The following is a 17,903-nucleotide window of genomic DNA, read 5'->3' on the forward strand; positions in this document are numbered from 1 at the left end:
ATGAGAAGGTGATCTTCTCTGATCTATTCACCTATGTTATGCTGTGGTCTGACTTGGGGCTATTAGGAGAAACATGTTTAATGGTCTAATTGGGAAATCTCCACCTGGTATGGCCCAACATACAAATTTTGCAATTTATTACAAACCACGTCATCCTGTTTCTCTCATTACATCATTTGTTAGTGATTTATTCATACAGACAACTATATGCAAAATGATGTCATCAAATGCATGTATCTCCCTATCTCAGTACGGGAGGTGGCCTAAGCAGATTGCATCCTGGTACTGCAACTCCTCATGACCATCTCAAGGAGCTGTGCCCATTCCATTTTACAGCCTCAATGGGTTGAGATAGAATAAAAATATGTTTGGAACAGAAATTTTTGCAGAATACTTTTCCCACTGAGTAAAAGAATGTAGACAGTTTCCATGGCAGCATTTAGATTTTAAGACAGGTCTCTATAATCCCAGTGAAAAGGATATAGACTTTTCTATATCTACTGGAAGCTGAGAGCTCATCTGATCTTCAACATGGTAAGCGCTTCTTTCAAAGACCAGAGTTTTCTACTCTAAAAGAAATTTTAAAACTGTTTTCTGTCTCCTGCTATGCTATTCTTCTTAAATGCCAGATGTTGAAAGATTCCTTTAGCGGTGGCTAATTTAATTCAAATGACTGCAAATGAGAAAATCAGGAGGGTTTGGGGAGGCTAGGAATGTGTTTCCAAGGAAAAGTAGTCCTTTCTTTAAAAAAATGAGCATTTTTGAGTGCAATAGCAAAAGGGAAGGAAAAGCTGCTGAAATGAGGGGTTTCAGACTGAAGAGAAAGGTTTTTTTTTTTTTTTTATCCTTCCTGAAAGCAAGGAGCAAAAGCATCATTGACATAACAGAAACACTTCTCCTCTGACAGCAGCTACAGGCTTTTGCTACAAGTTTCACCTTGGGTCAAGCCAGTGCTGATTGAACTTGCACCGCAAAACAAGTGGATGCTGTCACATGGTCCTGTTAAGGGAGAATCCAGCTGGTGCCATACAGCAAGAGCTGGTGTTCATCTGGAGAATAAGGAATAGCTCAGCAGCTGCAGTGACCTGGGACTGGGCTGAGTGTGGAAGAAAGGAAATTGAAGAACCAGGAGAAGGGACTTTTCAGGTTATGTGCTGTTGTATCAGTGAAGCTGGAGGCCAAGGGGCTGCCGTGTCCTGGCTGGGACAGAACTTTGCAAGGCAACAGGTCTGGAGTGCAGGTGTAGAGAGCAGCCTTCCTGAGGAGGAGCTGTGGGCAGGTAACTGGCTTCCTCTGCCCTTCCTTGTGCACACAGATGGGGATGTTAGGAAGGCTGAAGCTGTTACCAAATGGTTTTAGGTTGCTAATTTCTACTAAATTTTTTCTTTTTATTTTCCTTTTCAAGTCTCGTGTTTAGGTCATTCTTACTCTCCCTGGTTTTGAAAATTACTTGCCCAATATAATCTTCTTCATCTATGTAAATCCTGATGTACTGTGTGGTTTTGAAGGGAACTGGTTTACTCCCTGACCTGAGTTCTTACCTCATTTACACTGATCAGGTGTACCTGTTACCATTCTAAGAATACATGCAGAAATATGGAATTTACATGAAAAATTTTGCATACAGAAATTAATGTTTTCCATCCATATTGGTTCATACTCTGTTTCCAAAAGCATTACCTGGTCCAAGGTAAGCTTCAGTAAAAATATAGTGTGTCTGAACCATAAAACCCAAATTCTTTTCTATTTTGTTTAAAGGGAGGAGTAAAGTCCTCATGGAAAAAAACTATGAGAGAGACTAACAATTTGTTAGACAGATTCACATAGGTGACTTTGAATCTTAAACTTTTACTGCATTCAAAATTTAGGATTAGAAAGATAAACTCCTTTTTATAGCCTCCCAGAGTCTGTCATTTTACTCTGACTTCTAGGTGTAAATAATCTCTGACAGAAGCATCAAATTAGCTTCAACATGAAATGCAAAATCTGTAAGGTTTTTTTAAATCCTGTTATTACAAATCAAAAAGGTGCAAACTGACTTTATTGAAAGGTTAAAGAAAATGGAAGTAAATTTGTATAAGTATTTGGCTTTAGGAATAAACATGGTGTGATTTTTCTCAGCTGCCTTGTTTATCACACAAATATAACTGGATTAATCCACAGACTTTATAGCCTAGGAAAGATTTCACTTGCCAAACTGTATCCTATGTGTTTTTATGAATATTTTAAACAAAAGTTCTCAAGACATATCATGACACCCCCAAAGTGAATCTGTTACTATTAAACCATTATTGCACGTCATTCAGTTCTCCGTGACTTGCTTTTTAAATCAGCAGAGCAATAAAACAACTTTATCGCAGTTATTTGCCAAACTTATTGATGGTGGTGTCTCAACAGGGATTCTACAGTGTCTTTTAGTTTTCATTATGTGGGTAAGGGAGCAGTAAAATTGCATCTGGAAACTATTTAACTTCATATTTAAACAGAGGGACATAGGAAATGGAGGAGACACAGCAGTAAAGGAAGAAACCCAGAAGTAGTAAAGAGGAAAACCAGGAATCACTGCAACTACGCATATTTTGCCTTTCAAATGTGCTTTTATTTAAAACAGCAAAAATTTTGGAAATTTTGGAATGTGTTAAATTTTATAAAAATCAGTGAATTGATTCCTTCTGGATGTCCCCAAAAGTCATTGTAAAAATGAAGGGGCAAAAGCTTCTTCTCTTCACAGGAGAATGGGCTTTTTCAGCCAATTTTAAAGCCTAGGCAGATCCTTGTCCAAAATTCACACAAAAATCAGACTGGAAAGTTAGCAACATGCACAACTTCTTCTCCTCATGTAATGAACTGGGGTGAAAAGCCGGAAGACCGAAAGTTGTGTCTGAATCAGCTGAGGCCAGATGGGAGAAGTCTCCTCATTGCTATGCTTCAGTGCAGGAATAGTTGAGTATCATTGCCTTTGAAAACAGACTGGAGAGGAAGACAACAGACTTCTCTTTGCTTCTACTTTTTTATATTTTCCCTTGAAGAAAATGCTCTTAGGAAATCTCAAGCAGCTTTCAAACTACGTGGCTGTCAGGGGCAACATGTACTAACATGGATTTGTACTCACACACTTGACCAGAGAGGAAATCTGCAATAAGCATGCAATTTTGCAGGTGTAAGTTTTGTGTGGTTCACCCATTGCAGGAATCTTTTCAGCTGGTTCATGACTAAGGATGATTAAAAAGACACACCCAGTGTTTTAGCCATGTAGCTGAAATTAGATCTGCAACTAAAAGGATGTCAAATGTCAAATATGAAAGGGAAGACGTGAATTGAGAAGATAACATTGAGAAAGTTGTTCAAAGGAATTGAATCACATGTTTTAATTTTGTTAGCAATAAGGGCACTCTGTGTATTGCTGAATGGAGGTTCAAACTGTGTGTCTTTTCTTCTGTGCTTCATATGGGTTATGAGGGTTACAGGAAATACTACCGGCCAAGAGCTGGAACAAACTATGATGAGACAATGAAAGGAAAAGCTCCTCGTATTCCAGTGAAATAGCTGTGCAACATAGATGACTTGGGAGCTCTGTTTCTTATTCATATCTGCTATAGTTACATCCTGTACTTCACAAGTCTTTCAGGGGGAAGAATTACAAAATCAAATGCCGCCCCCCCCCTTTTTTTTTTTTTTTTTTTTCATTTAGACAAAGACTGTAACATGAAATTCCCAATCAGTTTTTTGGAGATCAGCATAGGCTAGGTGGATTCTCAAAGACTGAAAGCAGATGTAAACACAAAATTAATCAAAATAAATTAAACACTGCAGCAGTCATGGAAACCTGGAAAGTGTTTTGTCACTACATTTTTCCAAAAGCAAGTATTTACAAAAAGACTCCTTGGCAACAGCAAGACAATACTGAAATGTAGGGACAGCTTTTAGAGGCATCAATTATATACATGACATCTAATATGTCATATTAAGGATGTAATTTATCCAGAGAAGAGTCCTCTTTTCCCTTTGCATTTTCCTACAGCATTTTTGTTCCAATGCAAAGAGAAGGCAGGTGATGTGTTCCTTTCCAAAAAGGGGAAGTGAATGGAGATGGAGTCTACTGAGAGACTACATATACTTGGCCAATCATTTCAATGGACAAGGAAGAAATTTGCTCTACAAAAATAACCAGCAAAACTAATATAATGACAAAAAAGGGAGAGAATTGTGGCCTTAGGTCAGAATGAACTGTGACAGGGTAATTCTAGAGAAATCCTTGTCTTCTTTCTGCCTGATCTCCTCTGTCTCGACTCCTTGTCCTGAATATTTTTTAGTTCAGCTGGTGATGTTGTGTACTTGTTGAGCTCAAACAGCTGAAAACAGATCTGCAGCAATGTAGAACCATAGAATCATGTTTGGGTTGGATGGGACCTTCAAGGACCACATAGTTCAACTTCCCCGACAGGAGCAGAGATATCTTCAACTACTCAAGACCCAGTCCAACTTGACATTGAATGTTTTCAGGGATGGGATATCCAGCATTCTCTGGATAATGCGTAGTGGCCTCATTATAAAAGACCTCTTCCTCATATCTAATCTAAATTGACCCTCTTTTAGTTTAAAACAATTACTCCATCCTATAGGTGTCAGAAACCACATGTGAGTCTCTAAGGAGTAGGAGCAAAAGTCTATTAGGACTTCAAAGCATCACTAAAGAAGGGTCTGAGGGAAATAATCTTTCCTTAGTGCTCTAAGAAGAGCTCTGAGTCTGGCTGTGCTGGGACCATGCAGCTGTAAGAGCTTCCACCCATGTGCTGCTGGAAGTGTGTTACACTCACAGAAGTTGGTTTTGGATAGATTTGGTTTGTTTTGCAGATGTTGGCTGGGCCATGTACAGAGGTGTTAAGAGTCAGAAACTCTCTTACAGCTTGCAGAGAGTGAATTGTGGTTCCTACCTGTATCTTGCTGAATCCTAGGTCTGAACTTCCTGTGTTCAGGTCCTTTTACCATCATAGGATGTCCTGAATCATGCATTATTGACCTGGCCTTCTGCTCTAAAGCTGAAGAACTCTTCCCCATATTAGCAAAGGTATTTCTCTGACCCCTTTTCTTGTCGATCCATGCATGTTAACTCTCCCGTGTCAGAACCTGGGGAACAAGAAAACTCACGCCAATAACATCCTAGTGAATCTGCATCTACGTGTGAGCTGGCTGCAGGATTTAGAGCAGCTTTTCTACATTTCTGAGTTGTTTCTATTTCACGGGGTGTAATTAGTATCACAGTCCAGTGTCTGTAACAACTTGGCTTCATGAAACTGCATGCTCATTAATGCAATTGCCATACTGGGAGATATTCTACACAGCCCATTTCATACTGATGGGTTTCTTTTGATCTCATTTGGTATTAAACACCATTACTTTCTCTCCTCAACAGCTTTTCTCAGTCTTTAAATTCCCTGATGCCCCAAATGTGTTAGCTATACTCAGCACTTTAGTGCTGATCTGGAGATGCAAACACCACTGGAAAAATTGGTTTGCGGTGACATGGGTAATTACACTAACCAGCTGGAACAATTTTTAAAATAATTGTGCTATTCTGATGTTTAGTTATTCATGTTCCTGATTTTACAGGTGCTCTGAGAAGAATTTGCCATCAGTTTTTGTTTCTGTGTGTGCCATGGGATGAGTTCCAGATAGTTTTAACAAGAATATAGTATTGTCAGACTGTTTAGGACCATGCATAAAATTACCAAACAACCCATGAGAAATTAATTGAACTTAAAAATATAAAAGTTTTTTGCAGCAAGCATTACATTTTCAAGCAAAATCTTCTGAGGTGTCCCTCAGACATGTCAGGTTTGGGTCAGACATCTTCATGATGTGGTCAGAGGTCTCACTCTTAAGATCTTTTCAATCACTCGTGTGCATGTTTGGAAATAGCTTGGGAAAATTTAAACTGCTAGGAAACTGCATTGCTGACTACCTATGTCTCCCATCTTCAGCTAGTCTAAGTGGACTCTGTGGTTGTTAGATTGTAAGTAGACTAAAAAGATGTAATTCTAACAGAATTTTTGCTTTGATATTCAAGCAATCAATTTTTCTACTTGGGAATCAAATTACATATAAAAACAAAAACAGAATTTTAAAAAAAGGGTTTTGAATTGAAAACATCACATTTTTTCATCTAAAAATGAAGAAAATTAATTTTCATTTTTAATGGGTTTTTTACATCTGAAATCACTTATCAATTGTGAACAAAAGTTCATTCTCCTTGGAAAGATTATTCCCAACGAAATAAACTATCCCTGTGTTTTTCTTTCAGTGATCATACACTCAGTTATGAGGATGAGATGGGGAACCAGTCTCTGTTCTTTGTTTAATCAGCCTCACCACCATCCTACACTGTCATTGGGCCTCTGAGATATTACAATGACCCAAGGACTGCTGATAGAATATTTGAATTGTTTGTCTCATTTGAGGACAAAGCTGGGCATCAGGATAAAGCATCCTAAATATATGAGGGTGCATTGTATGTCATGTATATCCATCAGAGGGTGGTGAGGCACCGGCCCACATTGCCCAGAGAAGCTGTGGATGCCCCATCCCTGGCTGGGCAGGCTGGATGGGGCTCTGAGCAACCTGCTCTGGTGAAGGGTATCCCCACCCTAGGCAGGGGTGTTGAAATGAGATGATCTTTAAAGTCCCTTCTGACCCAAACCATTCTAGGCTTCTATGATTCTAAAATTCTATGATTCTATGATCTTCTCCTGGAAAATAAGGTGACCAATCTGTCATGCCTGTCCCTGACATTAGGGGCTGGCAAGCATTGCCATCAGTGCCTGTGCTATCTGCAGACTGACTTTCTTCTATTCATGATCTTTTGTAAATGCAAATCTTGTCCAATTGTTCCTGATTTGGGACTGAATTATTAAAATGTGTTAACTGGGAGAGTGGCATTCAGTAAATGACTCGATGATGCAGATGATGAGCTTTTGGGTATAAACTTTACAGAATATGCATGCTAATGTTTATGAAACATTCAGGAGCTGAGGGCATTTCCTCTACTATCTAGAAGATATGTAAATCCTTCATACACTTGTGAATGCATTTTCTTATTGCTTTTACTTTTTTCCTTGAAATCTGTTCTGCATTCTGTGTGCTGAACTTAAAACATCAAATACATTTTGAAAGTGAAAATATTTGTTTCAGTTAGCAGAAATCATTCACATAAGTTGTTTTTTTCCTGTTGAAAGTGGGCTGCTATTTCCTGTTAAAAGTGGAATACCTTTTGTAATTTGAAGGTTGTATTAGATTTTTAATTATATGTTGCTGTATAATACTACTTAAATAGAACTTGAAAAATAATTCTTGTGTAAAGAATAATTGAAGTCAATGCATGGTTTCCATTTAATTAGACATTTTCTGCTTTAATAGTTTAATTCCCTGCCTAAATTTCATTTCCATAATCAAGCCATGCTCAGACTGTTGACATACCATTACTTCATCAAATATTCACCACAATCTTTGCTTTCCAAAATTCCCATTACTCTAAAATTAATTGAGAATATTTGACTAATGCTGAAAGACAATGAAGTTGACAAAGTCATTGAGTAAAGTTCAACTGTTGAAACAGCCCTGGTACTGTGAGTTTTACAAACAGTGACAGAAAATGTTAAATATACAGTAAGTACAGTGAAAAATATGTATTATTGTTTGCCCTGTAAATGCTTCATTTCTCTGTTTGTTACTCAAACACATTGTGTGAAAGGTCTTTCCATTAAAGTTCTTATCAAATGTGTAAGCCAAACATTACTTGAAGTTTGAATACGCCAGTGAAGCTAAAGGTTTTTAACCAAAATGTTTATGAAGTCTCTCCCCAGATTATTTTCCAGTTTTATTAATTGGAAATTAATAAAATTGGAAAATAATCTGGGAAATTAATTAATAAATTAATTCTGGACAAAGGAGCAATTCGAGGCAGGAATAAGGAATATACCTCAAGTATCTTTCCAGTCTACTGTTGCATGCAGTTTAACTATGCTGACAGCTGTCTCTTTCTGGATACTTGTGTTGTAACTGGAAATGTAGGCAGGGATAAGATATAGGGAATATTGCTCACCACCCCCAAATTATCATGAAGGGACATGGAAATATGCATTTACTTAGAAACAGGCAGATGGGCTTTCTGCAAAATTGCCCTAGACTAGGCTAGATGTGTAAATGTGGAGAAGGGGACGGCACTCCCCCCTCAAAAATGCTCTAAGATCACCAGAGGAGAAAGGAACATGGAAATTACAGTTTTATCAGAATTAGGAAACATCTGCACCCTGGATTATGGTCTTCATCTCCTAGTTCCTTGAGCAGACACTTGGCTGTTTCAGAAATCTCTTTTATTGTTTTGATGTTTGTGTTACAGACTAACAGTGCCCATGTTTTTGCCTTGAAAAATGCACATGAAGCTCTTTTAACACAAATAATAGCAAAGAGACCAATTCAAATCTGTAAGAAAATGAAAGTGTTGAGTTTACTAATATGTTGAGGCACTTAAAGGTTGCAGTTTTACTGTCACTGGAGTTTTTCACTACAGTAATCTTCTAGTCTTGCAGTCAGAATCAATTTTGTTTTATATTAGGATAATAGAGGGAGAAAAGGTACTCTTTGGGGTAGAGATGTGTTTTGGAGAAACTGTAAAAGGTATTACTGTCTGAAATATAAACCATCCATCTTGTGAACTTTTCTGGTAGCCTTTAAGGAAAAGGTGACAGCATATTTAGCCCAAAAATTCTAATTTCCCATCCGTTTCTTTCTATTTTATTTTAAATTTTGTTTCCAGTCTTCATAATAATCTACTCCCTGTGCTTTCATCCTACAAATGAAAATTCTTTGACATGAGGTTTTGTCACTCTATCTTTTTGTCTTTCCTTCACAGGCTCTGCTAAAATCATAACGTGCTGAGGAAGGATTCTCAGCAAGTAAGTAGTCAGTACCAACACACCCTATATATATATACCTATATATATATATATGCATATATATTAGTATGTATATACACACATTTACTAAGTAGAAGCATTTTTATTTAAATAAATTACATACATTCAAAATGAAATAGGAAAATATACCATAGAGCTCAAGATTTTCCAGAACTATGAAGCCTTAAGTATTGAACACAAGTTTTATCTCAAAGTTCTTTAATATTTTTAGACACAGACCACACCTTAGGTCTCAGCTGTACAGCACCAAATATTGTCAGGGCTTTGTGATACTTATTTCTGGAAAAATCCTTAGACAACTGATTGCATTGGAAGCTGTCTCTGCTTCTACACAGCAAGGGACCTCTCTAAGGATGGGGTTTGTCAGGTACTTATTTTTCCTGTGATGTAACATTTGCAAAATATTCCTTGGGATAGTGCTGCCTTTGAGTGAGTGACACTGTCACATTCCCACTGACAAATTTATAGAGAGACATGAATGATAAGGAACAAAGTATTTCTCTTAAGCTTGAAAATAGATAAAATGAACTGTTAGATTCGTGGGAAGGTTATATAACCTTCCTTTACAAATTCTATAATAAGCCATGTTTTTTCCCTCTATATGGAAATACCTCACACAAACCAAATATGTGGTGAAACACCCACAATATTCCGAATTATTTTATCATCCTAACTATCTGACAGAAGTGAAATGATTTCTTTCAGAGGCAAAGGAGCACTCTGGGCTCCCAGAGAGGACCTGGTGTGCCAGCTCCAGAGGAGACTGCAGCTGCTCCCCTGCTAACACCTACTGACAGCCACGTATCCAGTGGGATGTGAAGTTCCATGCCATCTACACTAATAACAGGCCAAATGTTTGTCTGTAGAACTCCTTTGGGTACTGTGGAATTCACTCTTGCTGCTTTCTGAGTGTTTTGAGAAGACAAGACTAATGATGCTTCACACAATGTGAAGCAGTGGGCAGCCAGGAGAGAGTTAATGCATTTCTGTGTGATAAAGGGCTGTATTTCTCCTTCAGCAGCTGCTCAAAGAGAATACAATTTCTTTTGCACTGGCAGAAGTCCTAGGCATCACTGCACAATTGCAGCTTCCTGATGCACCTTGGAATTTGAAGATCTCTGGTTCTTGTAGTTCATAGACAGGTTGAAGTAGAGGTACTAGGGTGCAGCAATAAGAACAGAAAATAAGTGGGGAACAATAACCTTGGTGAGATGTTTGGAGGAGCAATCTACAAAGCTAGGAGATTGGCTGTTGCATACTTTCCAAATTTTGGCATTGCACTTGTCTACGACTTTCCTCTGCAGAGCTGGTGTAAAAACAGCTTGCACAGCTGTCATTCAACAAGCTGAACTTTGACTCTGCCTCAACAGAAAGCCCTTCATCATGTTGTTTGGACCTTAACCTTTTCCGTAGTTGGAAGAATACCTGGCTGATTCTTCACTACAAAATTTGTTTGTAGGCTAATTGCTGCAATAATCTGTTTTATGAAGTAAGATTTTAAAGCTCCCTATGCCAATCATTGACTTATAATTTATATTAGTTACTGATGACATCTAAACAGTTTTAATATACATTCCAGATCAGGAATCTAGGCGGAATCTGTTTAATGCTTCAACTCACACAGGCATGATGAGAAGAAACGGGTATATTTATTCCAATCCTACTGTTACCTAGTGAAAAATGCATTTCACTTTACTGAGCCCCAAGATGTTGGAGATTATGTTGCTATTGAGAATATTTCCCTACTCTGAAAGCAGATGTACAACTCTCCTTAGCGACAGTTTGTAGAAAGGGGTAATTGGACACCATTCCTTCATTTTGCCTTAAAAGTAAAATGGGCATTGCAAAATGTGCACCTCAGGGTTACCTCAGAACCACCTGACTGATCACAAAATACTTGCATGGCTTGGGTTTGAGGGAACCTTTCAAGATCATCCAGTCCAACCCCTCTGCAATGGGCATCTTCAAGTTGACCATCAGTGCTTTTTCATAAATGTCACTTTTTCTTCATACCTGTCCACCCTACATAAACCAAACATTTGTGTTTGCAATTCAGTGCTCTCAGAACTGTCTTCCTCCTGCTTCCTTTATTTCTTGCTTGCTTCTAAACCAAATAGCAGAAACTATTTAGAAAAAAAGGAATAACATGTATTTGATACTTTTTTGATGTAACAGAGAAACAATGATTTCCACAGGGCTGGTGTTAATATCATTTGATGCAGAAATGCTGGAACTGAGTCAGACTTAATAGCAGCACAGTGACAGCCAGAGTGACTTGATAAATGACAGCTTTCTCTGATTATCTGTTCTCAGAGGAACTCTCTCTGAAACAAAGGTGTTCCTTCTAGCTTCCTCCCATCGTGGGTGTGGAGGAAATAAACTGTGTAACTTTATATACTTTATACTGCAGCTTCCCCCTCCATCTCTCTCTCCACTTGCTTTGCTCCATCCTTCCACATTGCTAAATTATTTCAGCCCAAACCTCTCTTGCATGGCTGCCAGAGGCAGCTGCTCACTCAATTGAAGGAGAAATTTTGAGATTAAAATAATTCCTGTGTTCCTGTGGCAGTGACTAGGAAGTGATGTGGTGCTGCCTTTTCTGACCTTCCCATGATGGATTCATTAGTCTTCCTGGAGGTGCCAGAAGAGCGGCAGCATACTTGTCCTTTTTGGCTGTCCCCAGACAGTGTTTCTGAGCACAGCGCAGTCATATCTTGGATAGAAGATATGACTGGAATTTCAACAGCTTATTGCTGTTTCAGATTATTTAGTCTAAAAAAAAGACAGAGGTTACCTCAGCTCATATTTAAATTGTGTATGAAAAGCATCTGGAAGAACATATATGCTCTTCCTTAACCAATTGAGATGTGACCTTCAGCCATGGGAGGAACCACAATGTGCTTTGTGTTGTGCAGAGGTCCTCTGGCAGATGTGCAAGGCTGTCAAGGATTTAATTTAGAAGTAAAAGTGTAAGGCTCTGCAAGGAAGGATGAGCTCTTCAGAGCTCCCTGCATGGAGAAGCATCATTGAATATTTGCAACATCTACACTGCTATTGAAAGGAAGATAAGAATCAGGAATAAGTAGGAGGTGATGTGAAGGTTTACAGGTCCAGGGTTTGAGTTTTCCCCATTATACCCATTTGTCCAACAATATGGGTATCACTTGTGAGAGCCAGTCCACACCCAGAGGCCAACAGAGTGATTAGGGAAGAAACACATGGGGAGGTCCAGAAAGCAGAGCTAACAAACTGAGTGAAGAGGGTGACTGGAAACAGCCTCATAATGGCACAGGCTTGATTCACTCTGCCTTTCCTTCTGGATGTGTTTGATGAACAAATCTAACAAACAGAGATAACAGAAGGAGAATCTGCAGAGAAGTTCCAAATGGAGGCTGAAAGGATGCTAGGACAGAGGTAGCAATGATGTTTATGTATCAGCTACCTCATTGGTCTCACGAAGGGAAGCTTCAGAGGCAAAGCTGGGGGAGCAAATCTGAAGACTGTGCTCACTACAGAGCTGATTTTTTGTGTTTGGGCGTGGGTTTTTAAAAACTATTTTTGCTTTGACATTTAGGGGAATTTTCCCCCTATTTTCTTTCAAAATGATGAAAGAGGAGAAGCCGTTCTGTTCTCCTGGATGTCCTCCCTTAGCCAGGGCAGTTTCCCAAGGGTTCTTGGCCTAGGGAAATGCCAAGTAGCTAAGTAAGGGCAGCTGGGAGAACCAGGGATGGGATGTTAAACTTCAGATTCTATTCCCGAATAAATCTGCAGCCATTAAGACAGCCTCTTGTAGGGATTTAAGGTCCTTGCCTTTCCTCTTCTAAGACTGTTCTTTCTATTAACTGAGGTGGTGAGAAGAAGGCAACACAGAAATGTTCAAGACATTTTGTTTTCTCTTCTAGACACACAACCATGACAATTAATTACTACTAACAGTATTGGAGCCAATGTGGAATCTATTTGTCTCATAATTTTCCTATTCATTCCAGTCTCTCCATATGGAGGTCTGTCTATTTCATTTTGCAATCTACATTGGGATAAATAATCTCTAAGAGTGCCCATTTTCCTTTATCAGCCATAACAGAGCTCTAGGGACTGGTTCAGCAGGATGGAGATATCAACATGAGTCTCAGATTAATCCTTTTTCTCAAACATTGATTAATCTTTAAGCCTATAGTCCAAAAAATTTGGACTATATACTAATGAAACCCAACCTTTTTTTCACAATCTCTAGCTTGCCTGACAGTTTGTTAGAATGCTCAACCCATGGGTACTTCCAGACTTCCTCTGAACCAACAAATGTGAACTGAGACCCTCAGATTGTGTGTTAAAAAGCAAATGTTTCATTTGATTTCATCTTTAAAGAAAACATACCTTGTCATCAGATGTGACATGTTCTTTGAAGTTATCATTTCAGTAATATTAATCTATCAATCTTTTTAAATGAGGCATACATTTTAAAGAGAAGGATAACTCATTAAATTAAAAGCTACAGCTAGGGGAAATGGACTGGCTTCTGACAAGTAGGTTTGTTCTTTTTTCCCATTCATTATAAAAAACTCTCTGTGCAAACATAGATGCTTCTATACCCACCACAACTAGTACTAGTCTTCTTTGTAATGTCTTTTCAATTAATTCTATCCTAATTCTTTCTAATTAAAATTACTTTTAATTAGGAAATCAGTAATTAGGAAACTTTATTCTAGTTAGTGTTTATTTCTGAGATAAATCTCTGGGAGGACTGGAATTATCTATGCCCATATGGCCAGAAAACAGTTGTTTGTAGTGTTTTTTTAAATTGATTGACTATGCAGCTTTTCAAACCCACAGAATTCTTGATATAGCAAGTCAAGCTGCCATAAAGTATTAGTCTATACTATTGTAGTCCTACTGATGCAATTTATCATATGCTTAGTTTTAAACTGAGAGGCAAGGCTCTTTTTAACAGTTGTCCTGGAATTAGAAAAGTAATTTTACTTTGGTTACAGTATACACATTAAAATTTTTGTCTTTAAAATGTTAATAGTATAATTACATTTGTACAACCTTTCTGCCTTATTTCCCTGAATCGATAAAATTAATCTGACCTGTACAAGGTACAGAGTTGAGACAGAGCAACATCAAAGAATGTAATTAATTTCATTTCCAAGGTTGGTTTTCTTAATACTATCATTAAGACATGTTATTAAATTTTAACTTAACCAAATCTTTATTATATTCACCGTGTAGGGTTTTATATGTTCTCTTTGATAGTAATAAACGAAAGTACTAGTTAAGCCAGTATACTGATCTTTGAAATAAAATCATATGCATGTCCAAGTATGTATATATGTAATGCAAATGCAGGTACAATTTTCAAATATTTAGGTAGTGGAACATCTTGACAAGACCTGATGGATTTGCTATTCCTTTTTAAAGGAGGTTATTCGACTTAAGCACTGTCTTTTTCAGTATGCTTTTATGGTTCATCCTAATGGAAATAATAACACTGAATAGCTGGATAGCAATTCACATATTCAAAGCACTGTGCAAATATTAAGTAATACAGTTACACAACATCTAAATAACTATAATACTGGCTGTCAAGGCAGTGAAGAAGCAGACAAATGCAAAAGACTGCAGGCAGCTCTGGAATGGATTCTGCAGTGAGGAGGGAGGGAGCAAGATCCCTCCCAGTGGAGCGGGGCTCAGCATGCTGTATGCTCCAGGTTTGCATTGTTCTGTTTCAGCCACCTGCAATGCTGTGTTTAAAGTGTTAATTAGCAGGTAGCAGATGCTGGTCCTTTTCCAGTTCTGCCTTGGAAGTGTTTCTCTGCTGTGCATCAAAATACAATGATGCCAATTCCACATTTTCAGTGACTGGTTTTCTATTGAGCATCTGGGCGTAATTCTGGGTACTGACATTTTGAAAAGTTTTTTTTCTCTAGTCTTTCTCATTTTCTCATCCTGTTGTAGGGATTTTTTAAAACAAGCTGCTGACAAGAAGGCAGAAAAACTCCCTGTTTCGGTGTCTCAGGTGGCGGCACTCTGTCACTGTCAACTTTATGTTTTATCTTGTCTATGTCAAGAATACACTGACAAATTTATTGTAGTGCTTGAAGGATACAATTGGAGACATTTCATTCTTTTCAGCCTTCTGTTAATTTCCTGGTTTAGAAATCAGTGCTGCTGAGGTGTGTTAAACAGTAGCAGATTTTGCAAAACCCTCTGTTCCTTAAGGACCCCAGCTCTAGGCACATTGCCTAGAGTGACAAACGTACTTCTTTTGTTCATTATACCCTGAATGGATTAGAAAATACTCTATTTTCTTCCAACCACGACTGTACCTGACTCCTCTTTGCCATGTTGGATATATTATACTTCAATAACAAAGCAAATTGGAGGTCAACTTAAAAAGCACTGAACTCTATTTAAGTTTAATTCTAAGCTTAGAAGAATGGGTCCAGACTTTTGGTCTTCAAGGGGAAGAGTAAACTTTTATTTCCAGTGTTAATTTCCATACTTAAAAATACAACTTCCTCTTGTCTTTATGAGCCATCTCTCATTGTAAATGCTCAAAAGTGGTGTATGATTATGGTTGTGCACACAGTTTATGAATAGATCACTCCACGCACGTTTGAAATAAAGCAGCAGTTGCTGGGAGATGTGCAAGTGTTAGCTGTGAATAGGGTTCTGCAGAACAATTCAGAGCCTGTCAAACTCATAGTCCTTTGCTTGTGGAAAGTAACATATCTTTAAAGATGGCATTCACAATTGTTCTGGTTTTTACCATTTATTTAAAAACAGGCACCTGAGAACAGGCCAGCACTCCTAGTGCATTGTGATATTGTTTTTCTAACTGGTAAATATCTACTAGCAAAAGTTGTTAACAATGGGTTGGTTTATATTACTTCTCCCTGCAAGGTTTTTCTTCTCACTGCAGAACTGAAGAGTTTATATTTCGAATGCAGTGTTAAATTATATTTATGTGTGCAATTGTAGGAGAGCAACAGGAAAGACAGAAAATTGAACTTAAACTTTCTTTCTGAATATTGATTTCCGAAGTCTTGAGAGTAATTCTGTCAGACTCTAGTGATCTGTGATGTTTTGTGAAACATTTTTGTGAAGCCGATCGTCAAATTTTTTTTAACCCTTGATGATTTTACTCTGTTTCCAGAACCTCAACTCCTGCCTTGATGCCTTGCAGCGCTGTCACCACCGTTTGTGTCTCCAAAGTCACATCTGTGCCCTCACTCAGTGTGCCTCTTCTGAAACCGGTAATGATGAAGCGTTTCTGGGTTTGTTGTTAAAAACCAGCAGATGTCGCAATTTCCCCAAAAAGAGCGGATTTCTCTCCAGTCTCTTGAAACTGCAGCAACTTCTTAGGTATTTTTGTGCAGTATTCCACACTGCAATAATTCTGTGTGAGGTAAATTATTGTTGAGCAACATGCTTCAACCATCAGCTCTTTTATGTACTCTCACTTTAAAGCTGAATGTATTGATATGAAAATATCCCAATTTTACTCACTGAATATAAGTGAGACATTGCTGTGATGCTGAACACCATAGGACTGTGTCACTGTCTCAAGTTGCTTATTGTAGAAAGGCATTTTATGAGTTTATTTGCCACAGAATCCATTCAGTCACATTTGATGCCTGAACTCTCTTTTGTTGCTGCTCAAATGTCTGTCCAAAATAGCTACATGGATTATGAGATGCTGCACTAAGGGATTTAAGTAAATATTTTTTAATTAAAGTATAACTGATGGACTATGCCTGCTAGTTAAATAAACTAAAATTTGTATTATCTAACTTTAGCTACTTAAAAATTCGACAGTTTGTCTGAAGAAGCTCTACTGCATCCTTCTGCAGTTGAGGTGGAAAAGCAAATGTGTATGAGGGCCATGTAATCTCTTCCTAAGACTAGTGCTGGAAACATGTTCTATGGAGATACCTGTATCTCTCTGTCAAGTGTAGAAGGAACATAAACTCCTGTTTCAACCTTGATGATTATTTTGAGGATGGTTAGAATTAGGTGTTGTTAATAGGAACACTGAGAGAAGACTATTCTGCTTTACTTTTTTGGTTGCAGCCTGGTTTTAAAAACAATCAATCAGACTGTGGTGTTCTTGATCCCTATCAGCATCAGCTAAAGAGACAATATTCAGCCTATTGCAGCTATACAAGCACTTGTGGCTCTGTTGGAACAGTACCCAAGCTCCTGCTTAGGCAAAGAACTCATCCAAATTGAATCCTTATCCATATGCATTCCTAGACTTGCACTGAAGAAAATAAAAAAACAAAAAACCAAAAACCAGTGGAGATAAAATTTAGCATAAAAAATAGTAAAGTGTTGATTTTTCAGTTTTTGAGATTAGTTTTACCAGGAAGAGAGTGAGATGCATTTAACATTAGCAGTCTGAGATTCAGACATGTAGACTGAGCTGGCTGTCTCAGCTCTCCCTGTAATCCATACAGAATAAGTGAGGGCTGAACAGGAGTCTGTGCTTGCATGGAAAAAACTGTCATCTCCTTCTCTTACCTGAAAAGACAATTTACAAAAGTATCTTGCCTGCTAATATGAGGTAGGATGAATCCTATAAAATAAACAATAGGAAAAGAGAAAAGAAATAGTTAAAGAAATCTATGTGTTAAAATAAGCATATGCATATGCAATATTTTTATATTCAGAAAGAACTTGTCAGTTTGAGATTTTAGGGGAAAGTGCAGATAAAATGTCAAAATAATAATGAAGATGCATCTTCTTCAATAGACTGGAATAAAGAAAGGCTTCCAGCCTGTGGGATGCCAGATAATAAGGAGTGAAGAGCAGACATAGGCTGGGATGTCTTGTTCCATATGACAGGCTCATGTTTCTTGCCATTTACATTTCAGGCAGCAATAAAAGCAGGGGGGGAGAGGGCAACTATGTGCCCACTAAAAAACTTCT

The 17,903-nt window shown here is 38.0% G+C and overlaps 1 long non-coding RNA gene across 1 annotated transcript in view; it reads left to right on the top strand.

The window, feature by feature from the left end:
* The first annotated feature begins 433 nt into the window (after positions 1-433).
* Positions 434-17,903, top strand: part of LOC102074345 (uncharacterized) — a 77,123-nt gene continuing 59,653 nt past the window's right edge. Inside the window, exons 1-4 of the long non-coding RNA XR_003380017.2 lie at positions 434-534; positions 8,909-8,951; positions 9,678-9,849; positions 16,129-16,228. This is a non-coding gene — a long non-coding RNA (uncharacterized LOC102074345). The remainder of the gene's footprint in view (positions 535-8,908; positions 8,952-9,677; positions 9,850-16,128; positions 16,229-17,903) is intronic.

Source organism: Zonotrichia albicollis, chromosome 2 (assembly GCF_047830755.1).
Source record: "Zonotrichia albicollis isolate bZonAlb1 chromosome 2, bZonAlb1.hap1, whole genome shotgun sequence".
NCBI classification, from domain to species: Eukaryota; Metazoa; Chordata; class Aves; order Passeriformes; family Passerellidae; genus Zonotrichia; species Zonotrichia albicollis.